At 35.1% G+C, this 13,653-nt stretch overlaps 1 protein-coding gene across 1 annotated transcript in view; it reads right to left on the bottom strand.

The window, feature by feature from the left end:
* Positions 1–12,102, bottom strand: part of ZPLD1 (zona pellucida like domain containing 1) — a 66,203-nt gene extending 54,101 nt beyond the window's left edge. Inside the window, exon 1 of the mRNA XM_064575441.1 lies at positions 11,899–12,102. The gene's annotated coding sequence lies outside the window, so the exon portion shown is untranslated. The remainder of the gene's footprint in view (positions 1–11,898) is intronic.
* Positions 12,103–13,653: the final 1,551 nt, after the last annotated feature.

Below are 13,653 nucleotides of genomic sequence, written 5' to 3'. Positions count from 1 at the left end.
GATAATTGCTTTCTAAGTGGGTTAGTATCTCTTAAATCCAGGAATATGTAGGCATAGAAGTATTTAAGATAACAAAAAATTAGAGAATCATTTCTTTGTGTTAAAAGAACTGATCCATGCTGGTATTCTTCGTAATTAATGTGTGACCTATTTAAGTTTAGTTCTTTTATTCTGATTTAAGATGTGTAACTGAGTAAATAATTAAGACTTTTCCCACAGTTTGGCTATTGCAGACATTGCTGCTAAAAAAAAAAAAAGAAAAGAAAAAATAATTTAGACTTTTTATGTAAAAATGACATGCTTCCAAGATTATATATATATTGAGATATTTAAGAAAACATAAAATTGAACACATTTGAAAATCTGTTTTTTATCTTTGAGCATTAATTGAATACTTAATATTTTTTTTTAAAGATTTTATTTATTTATTTGAGAGAGAGAGAATGAGAGAGAGCGAGTACATGAGAGGGGGGAGGGTCAGAGGGAGAAACAGACTCCCTGCCGAGCAGGGAGCCCGATGCGGGACTCGATCCTGGGACTCGATCCTGGGACTCCAGGATCATGACCTGAGCCAAAGGCAGTCGCTTAACCAACTGAGCCACCCACGCGCCCCGAATACTTAAGATTTTTTATAGCAGATAATTTAACTCCTACAAATATCCTAGACGTCCTCTGATAAAAAATTAATATATCTTATTTCCTTTTCAGTATGTCAATTAACTGCTTTTGCATATAACATCAAATATTACTCAAAGGCTTGTTAAAAATGATAAAGTCTACTAGAACTTACAGGTAAAAAGCCATAATTTGAACTTAAAGTCTTTAGGAATAGGTAGGTTTGGTCATTTGTAACTCTAATTGAATGTTAATCTTTAAACACCTCAGAATATATTTTTCAATTATTCAATATAGAGCGCCAGAAAAAAAAAAAAAGCTCACACTAAATACAGAGTAAGTGGTTGTTTTGCTTCAGAAGCCATGTTAGACATAGAATTCAAATCTTGAAACACTAATTTCATATACCACATATTGAGATGCTCACAATCAGACAATTACAGGAGAACTAAGATCAACTGAAGAGTACCAGTTTGATGTAGTCTATCTCACATTTACACAGAGTCATAAATCAATTCATTAACTGGAATAATAGGAAGATTGAAAATACTATTTAAATTAATTGCATTTCTCTTTCTTTTCTTCCCCAAGATTATATAGTGGAATTTGTTGATGATAAATTCCAGTTTGATGTGACTTCACTAAGTGCAGAGAATACACACTTCTGAATATATGTTTCTGTCCTCAAAAAGTTTTTAATCAGAGGGGAAACACTTTAGCTTCAGAGTAATTACATCAACAAAGTTGAAACTTCTAGGAGTTAATTTACAAGAATATCCTTATGACCTTGGGATAATGAAAGATTTCTTAGGAAAAAATTGTTTTACCATCATAAATTATAGGCTGGGCCTACCCCCAACCTCCTACTAGAGATTCACTGAGATATTTTTGTTTCCACGTTGCTTATCAATTCATATAAGGCAACACTTACGTAGCATACACTAGCATACTTCTGATTAAATATAATAATGTCTCTAGTTCTCATTCCATCACTAATTGTCTGTGTGGGTGTTGGGGAAATTACCTCATGTGGGCAGTGAAGTGTTGGACTAGAAGATGACTAAGATGACTTCCAGCTATCAAGAGCCAATGAGGCCATGATATTTTAAGAACTGGAGGAGAAAATTGTAATAAATTCCTCACAGCCTTCTTTCTAAAATCACCTCCCTTATCAGAATTTAGGCTTACAATATCAGGAGGTGTTAGAGATCAGTTGCCTTCCTGCCCTCTCCACAACAACGGAGAAGGTGTCAAATGTTGCATCCAGAACACCCTCATGTCTATCTCTTGTCATTTTATAAGAAATAAAAATCAGCAGGGGCCTCACAGTTTAATTTTAATCGTATTAAGGGAAAGTATGAACCCTTACACTTTTAGACAGCTCTGTTCTTCTTCTGGTGAATTAAAATTATATTAAAAAATAAATAAGCTGCTATTGGTTTTATACTTTTATTTATTTCTCCTTGTATCTACATTTTTGTTTCTCAAAGGTCTCAAGGCTTTCAGGAAGCAATAATCACAAAATAAAATAGGCTGCTGGTAATTTATAATAGCACTTTGTTCTGCCTCAAATACATTTTTAGCCCTGTTCTCATTAATGTTCATATTTTTTTATTATTTGTTGAGCTGTTTGGGGGAATGTAATATTAACCTTCATGACATCACTCTAAGGAGTACATTGAAGCAACAGAACTGCCTTTGTTTTTTAGATGTGGGAATTGATGCCAAGTGGCTAAATGGTTTTCCCAGGTAATGCATGCTTCTTATAGATAATACAAAAGAATATAACTAAAAGCAGCTCCTGAAGTAATAATTTCTAATATCTCTAAGTTAGATGTTTGATAACAACAAAATTACGTACACAAAATACAGTACTTTTGGCCGTGATAAAGTCAGATCCACAAAAGTTTTAGACAATCAGATTAAGTAGTATGTATACACAAAAGCTTTAGTTAAGAATCAATGTTGAAATCAAGGAGAATCTAAAATTTAAATCCTCATATGTAAACATTTAAATCCTCATATGCCATATTAATTGCTTCTATTTTATGAATTAAAAAGACCAGAGATCACTGGAGGTGATCAGTTTATTAAATCCTTACTCTGAAAATCAGTTATTAAAAGGAAAGAATTAAGCATTAATCCTGATTTCCAAGTAGCAGCTGCATTTCTGTTTTAAAATGACTTATCAAAAAAAAGTGTGTGTGTGTGTGTATGTAAGAACTATGGCAAAACATTAAGTCTTACACTATTATTCTGATCTCTCGTATATTTTACATCTATTTTAATAAAAACTCAAAATCAAGTGACCTACAGCTAACTTTTTCTAACTGTGGTAACTAAGTAACCCACTTTGCCTCTCTTGGACTCTCTTACTATCTATAAAATAAGGACCTGCATAATCTAAGTGACTAACTAATTATAAGTAGGTTAAAGAACATTTGAAAAATATTTCATCCTTTTTCTAGTAGCATTACAGGAAAGAAGCAGAAATAAGCCTAACTTACTTATAGAATCAAAGTCAATGATGTCAAGACATTGGATAATGAAGAATTTTGAAGGGGGGAATATTTATCACTTCTTAAGAAAAGAGATTATGAGCTTTTGTGTCTTCAATGAGATGAGCATAATTCTAACAAAATCATAGCCCTTTCAATAGCCAGTGCTAGGAATAAAAGATATAACTCTAGTTACAGCATTTCAGCTTCTGTCTCATAAACCAAAATGGTCTCTGGGATCTGAAGTACCAGGTGAGTTGTAGAGATGACTACAGGCCACAGTAGGTAAGGTCCTTACTGTGGATCTTAGTCAATAAGCAAGAGGGAAGCAGGTGAACAGAAAGAAGGAGGTAAGCAGAAGGACATATTATTGTGGATGAGATTACAGATAATGTTGTATCATAACTAGTAAATAGGGGCCTTTGGCAAAATTAAACATAAATCCTTACAACATGGAGATCCCACTTCTTCAGGAGAGTTTATTTCACACTATTGTGGTAAATATTCCATCAAGACCAGTTTGAAAACTGAGGGTCATCATGACAAAAATGTCTCTGACCCAAAGGGTGACACAAAAGATGTCACCCAGCAATACATAATTAATTGCCAAAGGAATTTCAATGAGTCTTTAGTTCAGTCCATTTATTGGATGACTTCAAAAAAAAAAAAAAGATAATATAAATGAGAAGAAGAATAGCAATTAAGTCTTTGAAACACGTAAAATAATCTTTTTGTGATATTTGAAAATCTAAATAAAATAATCCTCTTCACTAAACATAAATCTTCACTGAACAACAAAAAACAGCTATGCTTCCCAACTATCTGTACACTTCCTGATACTCTTAGGAGGATGCCACACCCCACAGACCCTGTTGAAAATCATGGGTTTAGATTAGAAGAATCTTTTAAAATAAATATTGTGCTAGGATGTTAGTTTAGTGGGTCAAGAATAGCATTTTTCATGAAATGGAATAGGATGGGATAGTATAGGATGGAATAGAGTAAAATGACATATTTTTGTAAAATGTATATGTATTATGTATTGTGTTTGGGTGAGTGTGTATTAGATTACAATGTAAAATATCTGATTATGAGTCATACTGGAAAGTTTGAAACCCACTGGTTTAGAACAAGGTAGCATTACGGTGCCCATTGGCTGAATGTCCCTACCCACAAACATGTTTTGACTGGCTTCACAGAAGAAGCAAACAGAAGAGAAATAACATTCCCAGGGTGAGCTACCCACAGAACAATGCTAAGAAAAACTGTATTCCCCATGCTGTAAGTAAGGAGTCAAAGGAGGGTTATAGATTGTGATCGATCATTTATTTGTTTATATCTTAGGAGAATGTTTGTTTTAAGTATATATTAAGGAAGTAGAGACAATCGATATTTAGTTAAGGAAGTTTGTGAATTGAAGGAGAAAATTAGGAAGGAAATTAAGAGAAAATTTTTCCACAAAGGGAATGCTTTAATGGCAGAGAAAAGAAATGCAAAAGAAAATATCCAAGAAGCTGGAGAGAAGACAATTTGTAATGATATTGTTTTCTCCTTTGCTCACTGGTGTGATGTTATAAATAATCCATAGGGAATGAAAACTGCACCTTCTTTTCCTCTATGTTTCCTGACAGATGGGGAAAAAAATGTCATCCTCTTGCACAGGTAATGAATAACTATTTTGTTGAGTTAACAAAGGATTAGGACTGGCATTTTAGTTACTTTTTGCAGAGATGAGGTCTCTCGGTACAATTACAGGAGCACAGTACAATCTCCTGTAGCACTTTAGCAAGAAAACCCACAATTTTAAGGCAGCTGTCTAGGATGAGGTATATGGTCTGTAGCTAAAGAACAGAGAATGGGTTATAGGAAGATCAAACTCCCAGCCTTGCTTTCACTGCACCATGCTTATTAGCCACATTAACCAACCAATCAGAGAGCTAGGCAGCATAAAATAAGACTGTTGGAAACTATAAATATCAGTGTTTGAAACTCCATGTTCAAATTTCTAGTTATCTCTAGATAGTGAGACTCATCCAACCTGTGAGTTTTATGTAAGAAATCATAAAATAGTTTCCCTTGCTCTGTAACATTGTCAGAAAGCCACCTTTTAAAAGCTGGTATATGCTCAAAAAATTAAAATTCATTTTAATCTTTAATAGAAATAAGAAGATACATTTACTGGAAAAAAAACTAAAAAGAAATCATCGAAAACCCAAATAAAAATGTGAGGTTAATATTTTGTATTCAAAGCAGAGTTCCCTGAGTTAACCTAAGGAGTTTTAAGAAATAGAGGGCGCCTGGGTGGCTCAGTTGGTTAAGCGACTGCCTTCGGCTCAGGTCATGATCCTGGAGTCCCGGGATCGAGTCCCACGTCGGGCTCCCTGCTCAGCAGGGAGTCTGCCTCTCTCTCTGACCCTCCCCCCTCTCATGCTCTCTATCTCATTCTCTCTCTCAAATAAATAAATAAAATCTTTAAAAAAAAAAAAAGAAATAGAGATACCCAAATCTCTCCCCTCAGTGATTTTTTTAAAAAAAATATTTACTTACTAAGTCAAAAAGAGAAAGACATGTATCATATGATCTCACTGATATGAGGAATTCTTAATCGCAGGAAACACTGAGTGTTGTTGGAGTGGGGGGTGGGGTGGGAGGGATGGGGTGACTGGGTGATAGACACTGGGGAGGGTATGTGCTCTGGTAAGCGCTGTGAATTGTGCAAGACTGTTGAATCTCAGATCTGTACCTCTGAAACAAATAATACAATATATGTTAAAAAAAAAAAAAGAAGAAGATAGCAGGAGGGGAAGAATGAAGAGGGGGAAATCGGAGGGGTAGACGAACCATGAGAGACGATGGACTCTGAAAAACAAACAGGGTTCTAGAGGGGAGGGGGGTGGGAGGATGGGTTAGCCTGGTGGTGGGTATTGAGGAGGGCACATTCTGCATGGAGCACTGGGTGTTGTGCACAATGAATCATGGAACACTTCATCTAAAACTAATGATGTAATGTATGGGGATTAACATAAGAATAAAAATTAAAAAAAATATTTATTTACTAATTTGAGAGAGAGAGAGAGTGAGAGAGTGAGCACGAATAGGGGGAGGGGCAGAAAGAGAGGGAGAGAATCCTCAAGCAGACTCCCCGCTGAATGTGGAGCCTGGCACACAGCCCAACAAAGAGTCCAATGTGCTACTCTATCCCAGGACTCTAAGATCATGACCTGAGCTAAAACCAAGAGTCAGATGCCTAACTGACTGAGCCACTCAAGCATCCCTCTCCCCTTAGTGGGCATCCAGGGTTGAGAACCATTGAAATAAAAGAACAAGGTTTTGCTATAGCTGAGATTTCCTTTCTAGTTGTCTTTTTTTATTGGTAAGCAGATTTTTTAAAAATTCATCATGGTTCCATAACAGAAATCTGAAAACAGAACCTCTAAGAAAGGACGATGCTACCTAATGCCACAACATGGCAGCTTAGGCCAGTGACAGCCAGCCAATCAGAAACATAATACATTTATGAAACTACAGAAATCAAAGTCAGGTTGAGTTTTTATTGCTTTGATACAGTTCTGACCAATAAAGTAAAAGGTATAGAATCAGAAGCAAAACATTTACAGAAAAAAAGTAGGGATCCTTTTTTTTCCCATGGGAGGCTTTTTCTTCCTGCAGCTCTTCTCTGACCAAATGATGTAGGATTTTGTATTTCCTTAAATAACCATGACATTTGACACCACAGCTGATGAATTCTACAAACGGACTACCTGATCATGTCATGTCCTTGATTGAAACCCTTCATCATCTTCAACACCATTCAGAGGAAAACTCAATTCTATGATGTAGCCGAACAAAACAAAAGAAAGAAAAATTTCCTGAGATAAGATTCCTACTTACCCACCCAACCTCAAATCTCTCTACTCCCATGCCCATTCTACCCATTCTACCCTTATATTCCCAAAGATGAGAAGTTATTTCACACATTCATTCCTTTGCTCATTTTGCTGCCTCAGTCTGGAAAGTTCCTCTTCCCAACTCCACCCCCTCTTATCAGGAACATCTCTCCATTCAGCCCTTCAAGAGTCAGCTCACACATAGCTCTTCTTTCAGATATTCCTTTATCAAAACAACACTTCCTGCTTGTAGAATTGACCACTTCCTATTCTACTTCCACTGGAATTGCACCATTCTACAATAGCAGTTCTAAAAATGTGCTACATTGAGATCAAGTTTTATCTGCTCAGCACTATTGACATTTTAGACTAGATAAGTGTTACAGGATGTTGTAACACTATTGTAGCAGATGCAACAGTATCCTTGGCTTCACCAAATGCCAGGAGGACTCCCACTCAAGTCATGACACCCAAAAATATCTCCAAACTCTGCCACATGTCTGGTGGGAGAGGGGGTTCAAAATCACCCCAGATGATTTATATGTACATCTTTGTTTTCCCCTAATAAATCTGTAAACTTCATAAAAGCAAGAGTATTATGTTCACCTTTGTATTTAGGATCTAGCAAAGTGCCAGATTCACTACAGATTCTTAAGAAATGTTTGTTAAATTAATTATTATCTTGTTATAAAAGGGAAAATGCCATACTACCAAAATGTAGAAAATCAAGTATATTAACTTCTAGTCCTGATCAGGATAATGCTTTACTTTTTAAAGATTCTATCACTAATGAAATTAAATTTTTCAATTTCAACGAAACATTAATTAAATTAAAATCCTTAAATCAACCCACCCATCACTAGAAGTAATCTATGTTGATTTTTATATGATTTTAATACAAAAGAAAATGAGATTGAGGTCTAAGATTACATCTCTATGTATATAAAACTCTTGGATTAAAAATTGCTTGAATTAGTTAATTGATTCAGGTTTTAAAGAATGTTTATACTTTTTATGTTCTCTAAATAGCTTTAAGTAATTGCTTCACTTCTTAGAAAAATGTTCAGGTAGCACTTTTTATGCCTTGTAAATAATTTTTTCAACTTTTATAAACTAAAAAGCATCAAACTTAATACAATCCCTTGCTAAGTCTCCTTCTCATTCCATTAATATTGATGGCACACATTTCTATGATAGAAATGACAAAACAAGGAATTTTTAGAAACCAGAAGTATATTACTTTAATTTTAAATACTTATTCAAAATAGGTTTCTAAATAGAATTGCTGTGCCAGAATTCAAATATATGAGCACAAATGCACATTATACACAAATGCACATAAGTTTTTAAAATGTATATATTCTATGGTAATGATTTTAAATCTTAAAAGATTAGTATTTTTTATTATTCAATTATTTTAACTTCTTATATCCAAATTATGATAAATTACATCTGAAATAGAAAGCCGTAAGTTCTTTCCAATTTCAAATTATATCTTAACTAAAAAATGGTTTAATTTGAAAGTACAGTTCATGTAATTTACAGAAGGTTTATGTTCAGTGGTTTAATGATGGTGTGTTCAACTGAGAGACAGTATAGTTATATGAGCTCTGGTTATTTATTAGTTAAGCATATTTGAGCAAATATACTTTAAATTCTAACATAGGACACTAAGTGGTCTTCATTTTTTCTTACTCTTCCTAGTGATGCAGTTTCATATTAAATGACTATAGTCTTAGTGAAAATTTCAAGTTAACTTCATTTTACAGAGAATCTGAACTTTATAAACGAAGCCACTGATATTTTCATTTAACCTCAACTACCTTTTAACAAACTAAAAAATACCTTTTATATTTAGCATCTGGATCTTTTGCATATATAGCAATAGAAATAACAAAACTGTCATATTAATCTAACTTTAAATTTGCTGTTCTTAAGGCTTAGCAGCTTTTTATTTTTCTTCAAAGTTTGGCACTATAATATTTCCTAAATGTTCTTGTTGTGTTTTAAAAATCAATAAAAATCCAGACGTAATTTTTTTTTTATATTTTTTCATGTACCAGTATATCTTATTATGAGTTCTAGAAAACTAATATTTTAAACTAGGGGTCAATGGGGTGCCTGGGTGGCTCAGTTGGTTAAGCGACTGCCTTCGGCTCAGGTCATGGTCCTGAAGTCCTGGGATCGAGTCCCACATCGGGCTCCCGGCTCCGCGGGGAGCCTGCTTCTCCCTCTGACCCTCTCCCCCCTCATGCTGTTTCTCTCTCTCTCTCTCTCAAATAAATAAACAAACAAACAAACAAACAAACAAACAAACAAACAAACTAGGGGTCAGTGAACTCTGGCCTGCAGGCTTAATCCTACCCATCACCTGTTTTTGTATTCCCCATGAGCAAAGGCAGTTTTCACATTTTTTAATGGTTGAAAACAGTTAAAAAAAAAAATAACATTTCATGAAAAGGGAAAATTATATGAAATTCATATTTCAGTGTCTATAAATGAAATGTTATTGGAACACAGCTACACTCATTTGTGTACATATTTCTATGGCTGCTTTTGAGCTACAATGACAGCTTTAAGTAATATGACAAAGACCTACAAAGACTAAAAACATTTACTTAATGGACCTTTACAGAAAAGTTGGCCAACCCCACTTTAAACAATTAGTATACGACTCTACATAAAATAATACATAAATCTGGGGGCAGGACACAATATACTCTTAGATTTCTTTCAGCCCATCTGAAACATTGGTCATTAGTAATAAAATACGTACCATGATGTTCATCCAATATTTTGAAAAGTATTATTGAACTGGTCAAATCAATCATTTACTTTTTTGAGATGATCTTCATCACATCATTGAAATCTTGAGTTTGGAATTCCTATAATTCCCCACTCAAAATCAACTTAGATACCTAGTAACAATCAGCAATGACTCTGAATCTATGAAACTCAGACTGATGTTTATTTTATCATGTCTTGGTAAAGTCGTATGCCTGGTTTCTAATTACACCGTTTTGTAATGAAAACAAAACACAGCAAACCAGATCAAGCTTAATTTATAGTCTTGACCCAGTTTACATTCCAGCTTAAATACAGAAGGAAAAAAAAGCACAAATTTGGTAAATTAACCAAAAAATTGAATTCCTTGCAAGCAAACATTGCTAATAGGTATTTAAATGATACAAAAGATTATCATCCTCCACTAATGATCTTAATGCTATCCAAGCTATTGAAAAAGCTACAAAAACATAAATCTTCAGTAATTCACTGTTTGATGACATAACTAAATAGATTATAGTCTGAGCATCTGCTTATGGTTCAAAAGTTACCTTTAAAATAAGATTTCCTAGCAGAAAAGTCTGATTTTGTTGTTGTCGTTGTTGTTGTTTATCCTCTGGATCATTATCATAGGCCTTCTTAAAAAGGGGGAAAAGCTTTAAATGTCTTGAAGGGAATGTGGAATTTGTTGCAATATCTAGTATGATCTTGTTATGTGGCTATTAACAATAACAATTATTATATTTTATTTTGAGGACATTGCTGAAAATCTCTAAAATGAAAGTACATACAGCATATTTATAGATTTTTATATTTAACCAAGTATTATAATAGTCTGTAAAGAAAAATAAAAAATCACTTAGGTACATTAAAAAATGTATAACTATCAGGAATGTTCAAATAATAGCTCTGGGGCGCCTGGGTGGCTCAGTTGGTTGAGCGACTGCCTTCGGCTCAGGTCATGATCCTGGAGTCCCGGGATCGAGTCCCGCATCGGGCTCCCTGCTCGGCAGGGGGTCTGCTTCTCCCTCTGCCCTCTTCCCTCTCATGCTCTCTGTCTCTAATTCTCTCTCTCAAATAAATAAATAAAATCTTTAAAAATAAATAAATAAATAATAGCTCTGATATGTGTCTTATCAGATAAAGCTAGTAACTAAAAAATGAAATAATAAAGAAATATTCTATTATGTATTAAAAGAAATATTAGGTTTTTAACTAAATTTAACCCCTTTGCTGTTGCTACCAAAGTTATTTAAACTGACAATTTCTTCGGCCCCTAAAATGAATTGTAAGAAGCCAGTTCACTGTAGCAAAACAAATAACGTCATATTCCTGAGAACCAAAAGGATTATTATTTCAAATACATGAACCTAAGAAGTGAGTCTTCTCCTTAACACCAAAAACAACTGGTTTTATCAAAAGCAATCTTGGAATGGAAGGAGAGTTAGAAGTCACCCAAGAAATGGGAATCACCATGTTTCCTCCCAGGTTACATGAGATTCCATGTCAATTCTAATGATACTAGACTCATTATTAAAATTATTTTCATTTAAAAGAAAATCAAACCATAATTATTTTCAATTATCATATCATCTTTGTAATTAGAGATGATGCCACTCATATTCAAGCATATTTTCTGGTAAGATGGAATCCTGAAGAGATATCTCATTAATGGGAGAGCAGTGGGCTAGATATAGCCCACTGGGAGTGCACTGTGGATGGAACTCCGGGCTCAAATACAATGGCATTGCAAAAAGCATGTACAATTTTTTACCTCAGGCTCTAACTTCAAAATTGAAGAAGCTGCCAAAAGAGTAAGTCCTTTCTCCAAATCCAATCCAAGTGTTTGGGATGAGACTGCAGCTCACATAGTAAAATTTTCTTTATACCTTCTGCACTCAAATATGGGAAGATGTTTTTCATTTCCTTCTGTGATATTAAGATACTCCCCAGCCCAACCCTTACCCATCACTGAAACCATACTACCAGAAGAATTTTACTGGAGATTGCCTTATGACATTAAAAAAAAGTATTAAATTAAAACGCGTTTTCCATGCTTACTAAAAACATAGCATTTGCAGTCACATTAGGTGACTTCAGTGCTGGGCACTTACCCAAGTCCCTGGTTCTGTGGAGTCAGCTGTCCTCCATGTGCCTGGTTCTGCTGCATATGATTGAGTGTTCAAATGCCTGGCCTTACCAAACTTTTTCAGAAAAGATTCAACCCTTCAAATGCAAGAAGAGTTGCTCATTATGAAAAGCCTTTTAAAAAAGAGAAAGGGAGAAAAAAAAACCTGGATTTTCGACAAGCAAATGCTTCCACAGTCTCAGAAGGTTTTGCAAGACTAATCATCACCAACATGAAACTTGAGCTCATCTTTTATAGACCTTTGTTTCCTTCCAACTACATCTCTTTCAGTTTTCTTTTCATTCCATTATTCTTTTTCTCCTACCTGCTTTTGATCTTCTATTTTATACTGCACAGAAGTCTTGAGTGGTATGTGTGAAGTGAGCCATCATCAGCCTGATGAGGGAAAGCCTGCTGGTCCAGAAAAAAAAAGAACATAAAGTAAGAAGTAAGGCCTGAGATTGGGTTGGAGGTCAATCTGCACAGTTATCAATGTCCTGTTATGCTTTGTGAAAGATGTCTGGCCCTTTCAATACTACATTTCATGTAGCGATGAAAATGGGATATGGAATATCATTGTGAAAAATGGTTGGATTGGGATCATAATGACTAAGAGGCTGTCAATGCAAAAAACCCAACAGGACCCAATTGTAAAGGAGTTAGACACTGAACCTGCTTCATAATCTCTGCTTTTGTTTAGGGGTCTGCAAACAACACTTCGCACCAGCCTTTGGAGGCTTTGGACCCAACTGGATGTCATCTAAGCCTTCCACCCCAGTAACCATTATGATTTCTCATTGGGAAGGAAAGTGGGAAGCTGGGATTCAGATGCCATGGAAAACTTTTTAGGATATTTTGACCAAAGTAAAGCTTTACTTTATGCACCACTATGCTTAGGGATGACCATGTGACAGATTAAAGCCTGTTGTGTAGATTTATATTAATCCACCAGCTGTTTAATAATAATGGCTGTCCTGAAAAAGCATATTGCTTTATCAGTAATACCCTGGCATATATCTTTTTTTTTTTTTAAGATTTTTATTTATTTATTTGCAAGAGAGAGAATGAGAGACAGAGAGCATGAGAGGGAGGAGGGTCAGAGGGAGAAGCAGACTCCCCGCCGAGCAGGGAGCCCGATGCGGGACCCGATCCTGGGACTCCAGGATCATGACCTGAGCCGAAGGCAGTCGCCCAACCAACTGAGCCACCCAGGCGCCCCCCCTGGCATATATCTTTATAAGATTTTATTTTATTCAATCGGCTCAAGATACTTTAACAACATTTACGTTCTCAATTGCTTCTGTACAGAGGCAAGTTGCCTATGGCTACTGTGAACTGAGATCAAAATCTAAGAGTTCAGCCTTTTAAGATTTCTAGTCCATTCCCTGAACCAAATTTTCTCCCTAAATGGTAAGTGAACTTAAAGCTAATGTAACTCCAAAAAATATAATAGCTGGAGGCTATTCACATTGCCTTCTATGTCTTGTTTAGTGTTGAGAGAGAGTTGGTGCTTTCTAGACCAAAGAAATCCAGGTTCATGTTTTTCAGAGAAGTGTCAGCTCCGTAAACTTAAAACACCATTCTACTCATGAGTAAATATGAGATACATGAATCTACCAATTTTTTGAATACCATTAATATAAATTTCCTCATATTTTTTTGGTTAAGAACTCTTATTAAAAACATAAAAATGGGGCGCCTGGGTGGCTCAGTTGGTTAAGCGACTGCCTTCGGCTCAGGT

This window comes from Mirounga angustirostris, unplaced genomic scaffold (genome assembly GCF_029215605.1).
Source record: "Mirounga angustirostris isolate CCGP_5_RB_7025 unplaced genomic scaffold, mMirAng1.0.hap1 SCAF_1, whole genome shotgun sequence".
In the NCBI taxonomy this organism is placed as follows: domain Eukaryota; kingdom Metazoa; phylum Chordata; class Mammalia; order Carnivora; family Phocidae; genus Mirounga; species Mirounga angustirostris.
Note: the sequence above shows the minus strand (reverse complement) of the source record. Positions and strands in the feature narration are given on the sequence as shown.